The sequence below is a fragment of the Canis lupus genome, chromosome 26 (assembly GCF_011100685.1).
Source record: "Canis lupus familiaris isolate Mischka breed German Shepherd chromosome 26, alternate assembly UU_Cfam_GSD_1.0, whole genome shotgun sequence".
In the NCBI taxonomy this organism is placed as follows: Eukaryota; Metazoa; Chordata; class Mammalia; order Carnivora; family Canidae; genus Canis; species Canis lupus.
The window spans coordinates 27199690-27215299 of NC_049247.1; the positions used below are offsets into that span (position 1 = coordinate 27199690).

The following is a 15610-nucleotide window of genomic DNA, read 5'->3' on the forward strand; positions in this document are numbered from 1 at the left end:
ATTTCCTTTGCAATGTAAAATTATTACAGAACAAATGGTTCAACACACAAACACATGAGAAAAAAAAGAATAAAAATATATCCTGTATTCTCCACTGGGTTTACGAGCCCAAAGCGTGACATTTATGCTGTACTGGGACACAGCCCTACCTATAAAACTTTTCACATCCAATGCTTTGCCATATCATGTTTTTTTCCTTTTATTATTCTGTAATGAATAATGTAAAAAAGAATAATCAAGTTACCTTTTATTTTTACAGCTGTGGGATGAGAACAAATCACTTCCACAGCAGCAGCTCAGCAGGACTACAGCCATCATAGCACTGGAGGAAAGCATTCAGTGTGGAGAACAGGGAGGACTTCTGGTTCTGACCAATAGGAGGCACTCCCATTCATCCGGGCCTCTCTCTTACAACTACAAATTTCTGGACACAATACAAACAAGTATAGGAGGACTCCAGAAGGTGAGAGGAAGAAAGGAGGCTTCGTACAAACCTTGGCAGTTGAAAACAAAGCAGGGAGTTGCCTGGGTTACTTCTCTTCTAACACCTCCTCCACATGTAAGACAAAACCCTGAAGGAGCCTCCAAACCAAGAGCCACGCAGAGGGCCAAAATGGGAAAAGCAAAATAAAATCTATCAAAACTCCAAAAGCGCCAACTTCCATGGTCAGAGGACCTGGATATAAGTTGGCCTGAGCAAAGGAAACTTTTTGACAAACCTGCCCATCACCTACTGTACACACTAATGAACCCCCCCTCCCCCGCCACCCAAATGTGCCCTGATACAGGACTCCTAGTAGTGCTGAGCAGAAGCTTGATGTCCCTTCCCTCCTGGCATAAACTGGCAGTGTCCCATTGCCAACTTGTGTAGTGTCAGTGGCCTCAGGGGAGAGCTGAGCCTCCATCCCATGCAAGCATCAGCAAACCTGGGCAAGCTGGGGCCAGTGGACTAGTTAGCACCCAGTTCTTCCCGCCCATGATCTTGGAGGTCCTGAGAGAGCTCAATGCCATCCCATCCCTAATCAGGGAAACTGAATGGGGTGGTTCAAGGCAGAGCTGGTCCACACTCCGTACCCCTGCTGGTGATTGTGGGGCCAGTGAAGAGTAGACTCTGGACTCCCACCTGGCATTAACACACTGAATAAGAGGCTGGGAGGCAGTGGAGCTGGCCCTGCAGTTGACCCCTCCCTTCCCTGCTCTCAGTGAGGGCATAGAGCCCAGTGAGATGCTGAGCATCCATCCCTTGCAGCAGAGTGCCTCCATTCAGCCCTGTGCAACCTTCCCTGGGGTCAGCAGGGCCCAGCTGGGAGCTTATCCCACACTCCTCTCTCTGTTGGGCACTGGGAGGTGACATATTTGCCCCTTTTTCCCCAGCAGGGAGTCAGCAGCAGAGCCCTGGGAGTGAGTGCTCCACTTTCCCTGGGGCCCCTAGCAAGCTGATACACACACCCGTGACCTCCTGCTGCTTCTCAAGGGAAGGATCACCTGATGATTGAAGGAAGATAATTGGGTACCCGGCATTGCATGATACAATGTCCAAAAATATCTAGGATCCAGGAAAAATTATGTCTTGTCAAGAACCAGGAAAATCAATCCTTGAATGAGAAAGGAGAATCCACTGCCACCAACACTGAGATCACTCATATGCTGAAGTTATGGGACAGATATTTATTTATTTATTTATTTATTTATTTATTTATTTATTTATTTATTTATTTTTTATTTTTATAATAAATTTATTTTTTATTGGTGTTCAATTTACCAACATACAGAATAACAGCCAGTGCTCATCCCATCAAGTGCCCCCCTCAGTGCCCTTTCACCCCCACACCCGCCCTCCTCCCTTCCTCCACCCCTGGTTCGTTTCCCAGAGTTAGGTGTCTTCATGTTCTGTCTCCCTTTCTGATATTTCCCACACATTTCTTCTCCCTTCCCTTATATTCCTTTTCACTATTATTTATATTCCCCAAATGAATGAGAACATATAATGTTTGGGACAGATATTTTTAGGCAACAATCAGAAAGTCCATCTGGGAAAAAAAAATCCATCTGATGAGCAGCTTCAAACACTCTTAGAACAAATGGAAAAGATAGAAACACGCAATTGAAATAGAAGTCATCCAAATACACCAAATGGAAGTTATAGAACTTAGAAATACAACAGATGAATTTGAAAAAGAAAACTCTCCGTAGAGATTCAAAAGTAGGTAACAATGACTTATTATTTGTTTGTTGAAAGCACAAATGGGCTACCTCCCTTCTGCACAGTTCCCACCACCGTGAATAGTCTCCTGAGGCTGTCAGCAGGGGGCGCTGTGCACCTGCTCAGAGCTGGCAAGGCCTGAAACCCACTGAAATGGTTCCACCTGCCTGGGCCCTGCACCCCTGCTCCCTGCCTGAGAGAGAGGTGACAGCAGCTGCTTCTTCCCAGGAGACAAACTCAGAGATCTTCACCTCCCCAGGCCTCCTCTTTGGATTTAAGCTACCAGCTCGGCCTAGGACCCAGAATCAAATGCCATTGTGGGCTTATATTTGCATAATGCACCACCAAACACACCAGTTTACTCCAGGAGCTCAGGAAGAGATAAAAGACGCATGCCAGAGACCAGCACCAGCTGTAAGGCCAGGGGATCTTTGGAAAGTCCACACCATGACCTGGACTCCTCTCCTCCTCCTCCCTCTCCTTACCTTCTGCCCAGGTTCGTAGAGATTTGAGAGGCAGCCTTTGGAGGGATCCCTCTGCCTTTATTCTTCATTCCTAACATGGGTCTATTTTCATTTCACGGACCAGTTCTCAGGCTGTGGTGACTCAGGAACCCTCACTGACCGTGTCCCTGGAGGGACAGTCACTCTCACCTGTGCCTCCAGCACTGGCGAGGTCACCAATGGACACTATCCATACTGGTTCCAGCAGAAGCCTGGCCAAGTCCCCAGGACATTGATTTATAATACACACATAATACTCCTGGACCCCTACCCGGTTCTCAGGCTGCCTCTTTGGGGGCAAAGCTGCCTTGACCATCACAGGGGCCCAGCCCGAGGATGAAGCTGAGGACTACTGCTGGCTAGTATATATGGTAATAGGCACAGTGGCAGATTCAGATGAGAAACCAGGGCAAAAAGAGATCACATGGGGGATCCCTGGGTGGCTCAGTGGTTTAGCGTCGCCTTCAGCCCAGGGCATGATCCTGGAGATCCGGAATCGAGTCCCCCATCGGGCTCCCTGCATGGAGCCTGCTTCTCCCTCTGCCTGTGTCTATCTGTCTGTCTGTCTGTCTCTCTGTGTGTGTGTGTGTCTCATGAGTAAATAAATAAAATCTTAAAAAAAAAAGAGATCACATGATCAGACACCAAATCTCAAGCAGCCTAAATGTGGACCATATGTTGAAAGGGTCTGAATCGACTCCTCTAACTACCTGAGCCCTAAAGTGGAAGAAATTCCACTTCTGGAAAAGCAAAATCCAATTATTTCATAACTCAGAAGGAATAGTAACAACTAGATCAGAGTTAAGGCTGAGATCAAACACATTTCCTCCTGAAAGGAACATCCTCCATGATGTACTTTGCTGGCCAAGTGCAAAGAGAAGAAATCCTCTGCATATACTAACATTGATTTAATTGGCTTGCACTAAACAGCATGCGCGTGTATTGCATAAAATCAAAAGTATTTTAAAATACTAAGCTTTCCAGAAAAGGTCCTTTATCCCAAAACCTTAGTAATATAATAGTAATAACTGTAATCAATCAATATCAACTATAATTCTGAATCTGAATGCATTCTTTAATTTTTGTTCTCAATATTTCCACAATTGTCATCAAACCTTGCACTCATATTTCTGCATTTTATATATCGCTCCTGCCATATAAGATTAATGTAGTAACTTCCCATTTATTAAAAAAATATATATACAAGTGGCACCTGGGTGGCTCAGTCAGTCGGTTGAGCATCTGACTCTTGATTTCGGCTCGGATTGTGATCTCAGGGTCCTGAGAGGGAGCCCTGTGTTGGGCTCCTTGCTCAGCAGGGAGTCCTCTGGAGATTCTCCCTCTCTCTCCTTCTCCCTCCACCCCTCCCCATCCCACATACTCTCTCTCAATCTCTCTCTCTAAAATAAATAAATCTTTAAAATATGTGTGTGTGTGTGTGTGTGTGTATTTGAAAGACTGCTTAATATTATTTTGAATTGAGTACTGTTGTAACATTATAGCATTTAGGTAATTCCAAATGTTTACTAGCCAAATAAAGGAGTGATATTATATAATTAATCTTATTATTAGTAAAATACTCTTGGTCATTTCTGTGGATTTTGTGAGAGTGATTGCCATCGTCAATGGGAAGCCTCAAGTCATTACTCCCATCTATACAATGCACCAAATAGGAAAACAGGAAGTTCGTTGCTACACATTTGTTGAAAGCAGAATAGACTGAGACACATGAGAGAATGCATAGCCAAACCCATGCCATTGTCTTTGAGCCTGCATTAGACCAGTGTCTTTCAAACTTCAGTGTGTATGCAAGTCACCCGAGGATCATGTAAAATGTGCATTCTGATTTAGTGGGCCCAAGGGCAGAGATTCCACTTTTCTAAAAGCTTCCTGCCCCACGAATCCACACATATGTTTTAATAATAGGAAATCTGTATAAATAGTATAAATAAGGAGGATCACTGGCAGGCAAGAACCTAAGAGAAATCTGTGACATGAAGAACTAATGAGTTTTCATTATAGAAGCACTGTCCCCCTCCTACCCTGGCCTGCCATGCATGGAGCCTGCCCAGAGAACAGAGGCTCCTCTTTCTTGAAGAACAACAACAACAAAAAAAAGCAAATAAACAAACAAACGTGAATTCCTTGAAGCTCCTGCCCAATCTCCCTATTGGCAGCTCCTCTAGTCACATTTTGAAGTACAGACGCTTCCCTATCTCCAATTCAGACTTCTCTTCTGAGTTCAGGGCTCTCTCCCCCTCTCCTGCCACCCCTTCTCACCTTTACCTCTGCAGTTAATCACCAAGGCCATTGCCGTTTGCCCAGGTCTTTACTTGGAAGTAAACACTTAGATTCCTTCATCCTTCTTGAACGTCTCTATTTCCTTAGTTCTGAAGACCCCCTAAGTCTGCTTATTCTCTTTTCTTCATCTCAGTCAATACCTTCTCCTTCCACTTCCCCAGGGTCATTTCCCAATGAATGCAGTGAACCACACACACATGCTAATTTATCCTCCCAAATACACACCACTCTGCCCTAGGTGCTGATTTATGAGGAATCAAGTAGGAAGAAAAACTGAGATTATGAGCAGCCTGGGAAGAGGATCTGATGATTGAACTCTCAGCTGGGAAACCAAATACCTATGGCCCTGCCTCTGTTTTATGCTTAGGGGCCCAGCAGCTGGGTCCTCCCAGAGTCACTAGGCAGTCATTGACCGTGTCTTCCCCACCTCCAACCAGCTCTACCTCAAGATGTATGGCTGAGCTCCATGCCCTTGTGAGGAGGACTGCCAGGGAGGTAGCAGAATATGTTTGCAGAGGTTGGGAGGAAATAAGAGAGACTGGGAGCTGTTTGCTCTGCTGTGTGGCTTGAGAAGCAGAGTTCTGGGGCATCTCTACTGTGGTTTGGACTCTTTTTCTCCTCACCTTACTCACTGGCCCAGTGGGTGAAGACTGGGCATCAGGAGCTGGCACTGGGAGGGCCCAGGGCTCCGCCTTACTCTCCTGGTCCTCTGACATGCCTCATCCACCTTCTATCATTCTTCCATCTATCCTTAACATTTACTGAACACTTACTATATGCCAGGCTCAGGTCTATATGGCTCAGGATACAGCATTGACAAGATAGAGTCCTCCATCCTCATGGGACTGACACCTTCCTTGCACAGCTGAGAAAGAGACTGATGACTTTCCTTCACTCCTATTCACTGAGATTTAGAAAAGTCACTTGCAGGGCACCTGGGTGGCTTAATCAGTTAAGTGTCTGCCTTCGGCTCAGGTCATGATCCTGGAGACCTGGAATCAAGCCCCACATCTGGCTCTCTGTCTAGCAGGGAGTCTGCTTCGCTTTTTCCTAAAAGCTGCTCCCCCTGCTTTTGCTCTCTCTCTCTCTTTCTTTTTTTCTTTTTCTGTCAGATAAATAAATAAAATCTTTTTTTTAAAAAAAGTCATTTCCATTTGGTGAGAAAGAGCTGGTGATTTGGCACTGAGCAAAAGCTTTGAGAGGGTCCCAGACAGAGTATCCTATAGAGTACACAGGATGCCTTTTGGATGCACTTAAACACTCAAGAGGCTATTTGTAAGAAGAGCTCAGGAATACCTTCTTTGTCACACAGAACTGTGCTGCATGTCTCAGTCCCTCTAGCTCTTAGTGGACATGTGACAAAGTCCGAGCAAATGAAGAACAATCTAACTGGTCTATAGGACTTTTCGAAGTCTTCTTTGAAAAGACAGATAGGGGGTGCCTGGGTGGCTCAGTGGTTGAGTGTCTGTCTTTGGCACAGGTTGTGATCCTGGGGTCCTGGGATGAGTCCCATATCAGGCTCCTTGCAGGGAGCCTCTGCCTATATCTCTGCCTCTCTCTGTGTGTCTCTAATAAATAAATTTAAAAATTTTTAAAACAAGAAGAAGACAGATGAGCTCTGCTTTTGATATATCTGTATAAGCTCCTATTGGATAGAACCTTATGCAGTTTTCAACTATGCCTTCTGGAAAAAAAATGTTAAAAAGCAACTATCTTGGGAGCACCTGGGTGGCTCAGTCAGTTAAGCGCCCAGCTCTCGGTTTCAGTTCAGGTCATCATCTCGGCATCATGAGATCAACGCCAGCATCAGGCTCTGCGCTCCTTGCGCAGTCTGCTTAAGATCCCTCCTCCTCTGCCACTCCCCCTCCTCTCTCAAATAAATAAGTAAAATAAAGCAACTATCTGAACACTTGACAGTGAAGAGAATGCAGGAAGGTCTTGGATGGAAGCTTATATTTTTTTAATGGGTATGATAAAACAGAGTTCCCAATTTTTATGGCTTTTAGACTGGAGTTGGCATGGATTGGCATGGCTAGAACTTGTAAAGTCTGTCTTGAAGAAGTACTCAATCAACAGACTTCAGGGAAACCACAGCCACTAGAAAGGAAGGGGGAAGTTCTATAAAGAAGAGAGCCAAGAGGGGGAAACTGACATATGTGTATAATTTCTGCCTAAATCTCTAGCTCATCTTTGAACCAAGCATGTGGTAGGCAGTTCCCAAGAAGCTGAGCTACCTACCATCCAAAAGACAGGGTCTCCACTGTGAGCCCATCAAACTGTTGCCTGTTTTTAAAAATCAAAATTACTGAAACGCCTGGGTGTCTCAGTGGTTGTGTCTGTCTTCAGCTCAGGGCATGATCCCAGGGTCCTGGGATCGAGTTCCACATTGGTGGGTTCCCTGGGGGAGCCTGCTTCTCCTTCTGCCTATGTCTCTGCCTCTCTCTGTGTGTCTCTAATGAATAAATAAATAAAATCTTTACTAAATAAATAAATATTACTTAGAAGACTATAGTGGATCCGACATCAATGCACTGCAATGTTCACAATGTTCCAAAGACAACCTCAAGTTATTCAGCATCAGAAATATGGTTAGTAAAAAAAAAAAAAAAAAAGAAATATGGTTAGTGAGTCTGAGGAGCTCAGGCTGATGGAGCAAAAGGGCAAAAAGTGCTGTGACAAGAGGACAATAACACACAGACAGCTTTGTTTGGTTGGCACTTAGAAATGTCAGGTGAGCATGACTAATAAACCTTCCAGAAAGAGTGGCACAGAGCCACTACCCAGAAAAAGAAGGCAAAAATCCCCAGGTAGGAAGCAAATCAGAAAAGGGATTATGTGTCGAGGAGAGGCCATTCAGCAGCACAGCCAAGAGTCTCTGGATTACACAGCTATAAATCAGTTTGACGTCCTTTATAGGGCAAAGACTTTTCTCATCTATGGCTAGCAGATGTCGAGTGCAGTTTCATGAGGCATGCAAAGCAGGCAGGCTCTAAATGGCGAGATACACACTCATTTGGTCTATATTTAAAGCAATTGGATGTGTAAAAAATTGATTTGGGTGCAGGCAGCGTAATGGCCATAATATGCCTTGAAGAAGAAAAAAACATAGGGGCCAATACACTGAGCCCATCTTTAACCTATTTATATAAAACTGGATTCTCACAAGTAGAATACAGAAGTGATGAGATGTGACCACTGATACTAGGTTATAAAGAGCTAGCGGCCTGTTTTAGTTGCTCTCTCTTCCTTTCTCTTGGATCATTTGTCCTGTGGGAAGCAAGATACCCTACTCAACACAACCCCATGGAGAAGCCTGCATGGGAAGGAACCAAGGCCTGCCAACAGCCACAGGAGAAAGCAGATACTAGTGCTCCAGCCAAGCCTTCAGCTGTCCACAGCCCCTACTGACAGCTCACCTACAACAAAACGCTAAGCGCTTTAGCAAGCTCTTAATTCTATTTGGATCCACTTCCAGTGTCCAACTCACAGCATCCTCACATCACAGGTATCATTTTTTATTTTAGGTCCAGTTTGATATGAATATGTTCTTTTATTCTTCCTCTCTCTCTCTCTCCTGGTATCATCCTTCTTTTTCACCTTTTGTCCTTGCTTTATTAGATAATAAATCCATAAGTTAATTCCTTATGCTTAATTCCTATATCTCTTGCACTTCTTCACTTATTGATACAGTTCAATAAGTATTTATGAATACCTACTATGAGTTAGGCCACGTTCTAGGTGCTGAAGATACAGATCAATGACTTCATGGAGAAAATGTTTTCAGAGAGAGCAGAAAGATAAATTGTGTAGTATGTAAGAAGGTGGTAAGTGCTGTGGCTAAAAATAAAGCAGAGAGTGGGAATAAAGAATGACCTGGGGATATAATTTTAAAGAATCTGATCAATAGGCCATGCTAAGATGATATTTGTGCAAAAATTTGAGGAGGTGGGGAGGAAGCTATGCAATGCACGGAGGACCATTGGAAGTCTTTTGGTGTAACAAATCCTCTTTATCCTTTGTTTCCACTATTTTTCCTTATCATATCTTTAAGAACATTTTTTAAAAGATTTTGTCTATTTATTCATGAGAGGCACAGAGAGAGAGGCAGAGACAGAACCAGGGTCCCTGTGGGGAACCCTATGTGGGACTTGATCCTAGGACCCTGGGATCCCTGGGATCATGCCCTGAGCCCAAGGCCGACTCTCAACCACTGAGCCACCCAGGCGACCCTCTATCTTTAAGAACATTATACTTACTTTAAATCTTGATGTTCTAGGGGTACTTGGCGGGCTCAGCCCATAGAGTATACAGCTCTTGACCTCAGGACCTTGAGGTCAAGCCCCATGTTGGGCATGGAACCTACTTAAAACTTAAAAAAAATTTTTTTTTTTGAAAAAAGATATTTTTGTTCTAATTCACTAATTCTAACCCATGTTGTTAAAATGTTGAGTTGATGCCTCTTTCTATGTAGTATATACATTTCTACAGGGGTCTTTTTATTTTTGTGACTATTTTACAGGGATATCAGCTATTCAGATTAGAGGGCTGTAATGAGAAGGGGTATAATGACAGAAGTAATACTGTCAATTTAAGGTGTGATGTGCTCAGGAATAGAGCCCAGGGCTTATTGTGCAGTAAAGTGCACCTTCTTATGTAGGTTTTGCCCCATCTAGGTGACTGTACATCCCAACCATATATCCCTTTCTCTCCCCCTGAGATTGATTTTTACAACCTGCTTATCTTTTTTTTTTTTTTTTTCCTTATAAATTGAGGGCCTAGAGGAGGATAAATGAAAGAAGAAATACTTAAACACTGCCTGCTGTGCTGTTGATCCCTGCTGCGCCATTGTTAGGCTGCAAATCCAGTTTGGCCTGAGCTGGGTTTTTTGTTTTCTTTCTTATCTGTCACTGCTGAAGTACAAACAGCAATCCAGCCAGGACAGCAAGGCGGGAAAGAAAAAAGCCTAACCCAAAACCCATTTTGCCAACTCTTGCTCTTACGAAGAAGCCTAGTCCTCTAAGTCCTATGCCCCACGATGGTGCTTTCTAGATGTAAACACCCTGATTCTTTCTTGTCCCTAATCTTTTATATAGGATGATCTCTCATTCAGAATGTACCATCTAACCAACCCCTCCTCTGCCCAGAACCCCCCATTATGTCAGTCTCCATGCTCGTCTTTCTCAAAGGTTGAATTTCATTCGGACTTTTCCCTCTTCTGGGAAGTGTTCCTTGACTTCTCCAGACAGACTTACCTCACTTACTCATGTGTTATGATAACATATTTTCTGAATTATATATTTTTCCCAGTCCCTTCTCAAATAGACTCTAAATCAGAAAAGGTACAGTTTGTTTTTGATTCTTCTGTTTGGAATAAAAATTTTATGAAGTTGAATGAATAGATGAATGAATATTTAAATCCTTTAGTTTCCAAAGGCTCTATCACATCAGCACATCCATGACTGGAATCATCCTGATGTATCCCAGGAAAATCCAAATAATCATAATCTCTAATTTCAGAGACAGTCAGAGGTGGCTGTGCTCCTAGACTGTAAACCCCTTCATGACAGGATCTGTTGGCATGCTGCTCTCCAATTTATTCTTCTTAGTACCTGAAAGGATATCTCCAGCATAGGAGCTGATGAGTTTTCATCCAATGAGTGAATTTAGGCATGAATGTATTCTTGAATGGAAGGCCACCCTCAGGATATACCCATCAATTGTTTTAGCAGGATACTCTGCCTACAAGGGTGAAGAAAGAGTCCAGGACAGGGGTGTGAATCCTGGACCTAGGAGAAAAACATTTATTTTGGGCCATCCTCAAAATAATTTAACACTGAAGTCTTTAAAAGGCCTCATCAAAAGTGACAGAGTGGTCGGAGCCTCTGACCAAGTGTTTATTTCATTCCTTTAATCTTTATGTATTCCCATCACTGTCAGCAATTAACATGTATTCCTTCCATGCTAAAAAATTTTTGACAAAACGATAGAGATGAAGACCACATTAGGGTTCCATGGAACAAAGTCAGGAGAGATGTGCAAATATAAAGGGGTAGCATGAGGTGATTCCTTTGTCATGCTGGAACAAGTCTATATATTGATTGTGTGGTGGTTACACAAATGTAAACTTAAGATAAAATTGTGTAGAACTACACATACACATACCACACACACAAAAATGAATGCATGTAAAATATGGTGAAAAGCAGACAAGGTCTGTAGTCTAGTTAACAGTAAATACTATACCAATATCAAGTTCCTGATTTTGATGTTTCATGTATATCAAATGTCACCAGTGTGGGAAGCTGAATAAAAGGTACTTGGACTCCATGCACTGTTTTTGCAACTTGCTACGATTATATGATTATTTTTAAATAATTTTTTTAAATTAGTTTTTCAAGAAAATATAATCCAAAATTTGAAATACAACCAAAATGTAATTGTATAATCCTAGAATGTCACACTAGAGATTTTTTTTTAAATGGTCTCATCTGACCTTAAAAAAATGTTTAATTTTACTTGTCTAAGAATTGATTAGGGACCAGATATTTTATAACTGGTTAAGTTTACATTAGCATATAGAAAACAGATTAGAAATAGGAAAGACAATCCCAAGGGTTATAGTCTTAGAATTTTTAACCAGCTTTGTATTTAATTTAGAACATTGACTTTAGCTATCTTATTTCAACACTTTCCCCACTGACTATATAAATCCTACTTCTGTATGTCCTAATTGAATCAACTTTGCCATTCTGTTTGCTCCTTCATTCATACTTAAATCAGGCATGTGCTCACTGTTTATATGATATGTTTTCAGTAATATGAAAAGTATGCTTTCACAGTACTTGAAGTTACCACTGAAATGTGTTTACCTCATGAAAAATCACTGGGATAGGGCCTATATCAAGAAACAAGACAAGCATGCTTTCAAGATCCTTTATGTTTCCCTGAACTTCGCAATTCATGAAGTTTTAAATGATACATAGAAAATAATATGCATTTTCAGAGCTTGTATATGCCAAAGCCTGATGCACTAACATGTCAACTGTACATACAGACATATACACACCCTCTCCCAGAAAGTGGAGCTTCTGCTGTTATATTTAAATGGCTTATTATTACATAAAAAGTAAAATATGTGTTACTGGAAACTTCCTTTTTTTTTAAGATTTTATTTATTTATTCATGAGAAGACACAGAAAGAGAGAGACAGAGACACGGGCAGAGGGAGAAGCAGGCTCCATGCAAGAAGCCCAATGTGAGACTCAATTCCAGGTCTCCAGGATCACACCCTGAGCCAAAGGCAGATGCTCAACCGCTGAGCCACCCAGACATACCTAGAAACTTCCTTTTTAAAAAGCCATTAAAATGTTACCAATGAAAGTCTGTGAGACATTTTTATGGAAAGGGCCAATTTCTCCTAATGTTCCTCATCGAGGTGAATCTTGAATTAAGTCAGAGATTTAATTTTGTTTCCAAAAAAAAAGGGGGGGGAGGACCTAAAAATTGGAAAGGAAGAAGTAAAAACTGTCTCAATATTTTAAAGATAATAAATATCTCCAAGTTGGAATAGACATTCAAACCAATTCCAAAATTCCAGTGGGTTGGCAGAAATTATTAAATGATTTTAAAGTAACATAGAAATCTAAAGGAACTAGGATAGCCCTAGTAATCTTGAAACTTTCTATAAAGGTATAATAATGAAAACTGTGTGATATGAGTGTTTCAAAAATAAACCAACACTTTATACTGTATTGTATACTTTAAATTTGCTAAGATATATCTTAAGTGTCCTCACCACATACACACAAAAAGATAATTATGTGAGATGATAGATGAATTAATGAACTTAATTGTGGACATCTTTTCACAATGTATACCTATATCAAATCATCATACCATACACCTTAAATATATACAATTTTATTTGTCAGTTATACATTAATAAAGTTGGAAAAATAAATAAACACACACATTTACAAGTGTTACAAGTGTGGTTACTTGATTTTTCAACAAAGCTACCCATGAAAATCAAGCAAAAGTGCTTTTAATAAATTATACTAGGGCACCCTGGGTGGCTATGGTTTAGCGCCTGCCTTCGGCCTGGGGTGTGGTCCTGGAGAATAGGGATTGAGTATCGCATCGGGTTCCCAATAAATAAATAAAATTTTTAAATAAATAAATAAATAAAACTAGAACAACTAGATATTTGTATTAGAAAAGGAAAATGGAAAAGAAAAGGAAAAAAGGAACTTTGACTCCCTACCTCACACCACACACAAAATTAACTCAATATGGATTTTTTTTTTTCAATATGGATCTTTTAAAAAAGATTTTATCTATTTATTAATGAGAGACACAGAAAGAGAGACAGAGACATAGACAGAGGGAGAAGCAGGCTCCATGCAGGAAGCCCGATGTGGGATCAATCCTGGGACTCCAGGATCACACCCTGAGCCAAAGGCAGACGCTGAGCCACCCAGGGATCCCAATTCAGTATGGATTATGGACCCAAATGTGAAAACCAAAACAATAAAAACTTTAGAGGAAAAAAAGAGAGAATATTTTTATAAGTTTGTCATAGACAAGGCACACAGATACCAAGGATACAAAAAAAGATTATAAAATGATAAATGATAAAAAGCTTGTGGGGCACCTGGCTGGCTTACTCAGTAGAACATGTAACTCTTGATCTCAGGGTCATGATTTGAGCCCCACATTGGGGATAAAGCTTACTTAAAAAATACAGTAAAAGATTCTGCTCCTCCAAAGATACCAGGAAGAAAGTGAACGGCAAGCTACAAGTTTTAAGAAGAAAAAAAAATCAAAGAAATTAAAACAATATTTGTTAGTTGAATAAATGAACAGATGACCTTTCATTCTCCCTATTTTCCATCACCTCACTGTTCACATTCTCCTGATGAAGCCCTCACATGACACTATATATTCCCCCAGAAGTAAGCACAGTCTGAAATAAACTCAGAGCTCCAAATTGAAAGGGTTCTGGACTCAATGGCCCACATAAAATGTTGCTTCATTAGGTAAATTTGTCTCTTGGCAAGGGAGCTGCTTTTTGAGCTGAGGACAGTTGAGGAACTAGTAAAGGAAACAGATTGGCACCATGCACCACACATATCCTTCACCTAGGGCATTCAGGAAGGAATAAAAGACCCAACAGAGAGCTCAGCATCAGCTAAGAAGCCAGCAGATCCTTGGGATGTCTGCACCATGGCCTGGGCCCCTCTACTTGCCCTCCCTCTACTCATTCACTGTCCAAGTTCATGGTGATTTTAGAGACTGGTCTTTGGAGCCGATCCCTCTGCTCTTGTTCCTCATTCCTATTCCGTGTCTGTTTCCAGTTTGAGAGACTAGTTCTCAGGCTGTGGTGACTCCAGAGCCCTTCTGACCATCCCCAGGAGTGACAGTCACTTTTACCTGTGACTCCAGCACTGGAGAGTCATTAATAGTGACTATCCACGTTAGTTCCAGCAGAAGCCTAGACAAACTCGCACCACACACACAACAAACACTCACGGACTCCCACCCAGTTCTCAGGCTCCCTCCAGGCTCAAAACTGCCCTCACCTTTTTGGGGTCCCAGCCTGAGAAAGAAGGTGAGTACTACCATATGCTGGTCTATCTTGGTTCTTGGAACAATGAAAGACCCAGATGAAGAATGATGGCATGAACCTGCCACTTGGCTGAGCCTGGATCTACATATTATCAACCTGACTTGACTATCAAATTGATAGACATTTAAGTTCTCCAGGAAACCTAAATGTTGGCCATTTATAGGAGAAAAAAGTCAAGGGAAGGGGGCCAAAATGATTCAATGTTTTGGGACATGGTAGGTCTAGGAAAACCAGAGCCCAATTATTTTGACAACCTATAGGGCACAATAGAAGCTATATTAGTTGAAGAATTTATGATCAAGTCCCACCCCACACCATGCCTCCAAAAAAGCATGTAAGATACACTTCCAACTGTTAGTAGGAGCAAAGAAAATAAGTTCCTCGTTTTATGTAAGTAAAATTCTCAAAACAATGCAAGTTCACTTCATAAAATCTGGAAATATTAAGGAGTGCTGTTTCCTACCCTGTAAAGACCAAATAGTTCAGAAGATGGATTACTATGAAAGTTACTCTTTTAGTCTTTTTCCCTTCATGTATCTTCTCCATAGTTCAAATCACAATGTATACACAATTTTGTATCTTCTAGGTTTACTTCATACTACTGCAATCTCTTTAATAAATATGTGTATATATGGGTCCCTGGGTGGCTCAGTGGTTTAGCAACTGACTTCGGCCCACAGTGTGATCCTGGAGACCCGGGATCATGTCCTCTGTCGGGCTCCCTGCATAGAGCCCGCTTCTCCTTCTGCCTGTGTCTCTGCCTCTCTCTCGCTCTGTGTCTCGAAAAAATAAATAAAAACTTTTGGGATCCCTGGGTGGCGCAGCGGTTTGGCGCCTGCCTTTGGCCCAGGGCGCGATCCTGGAGACCCAGGATCGAATCCCACGTCGGGCTCCCGGTGCATGGGGCCTGCTTCTCCCTCTGCCTATGTCTCTGCCTCTCTCTCTCTCTGACTATCATAAATTAAGAAAAAAAAA

General features: G+C 41.9%; 1 protein-coding gene and 1 gene segment (V, D, J or C); both read left to right on the top strand.

Moving 5' to 3' along the window:
* The window catches only part of LOC119869150 (immunoglobulin lambda-1 light chain-like), a 1083218-nt gene that overhangs the window by 558378 nt on the left and 509230 nt on the right, over positions 1-15610 (top strand). The window lies entirely within an intron of this gene.
* Positions 1-15610, top strand: part of LOC119866215 — a 743285-nt gene that overhangs the window by 259429 nt on the left and 468246 nt on the right.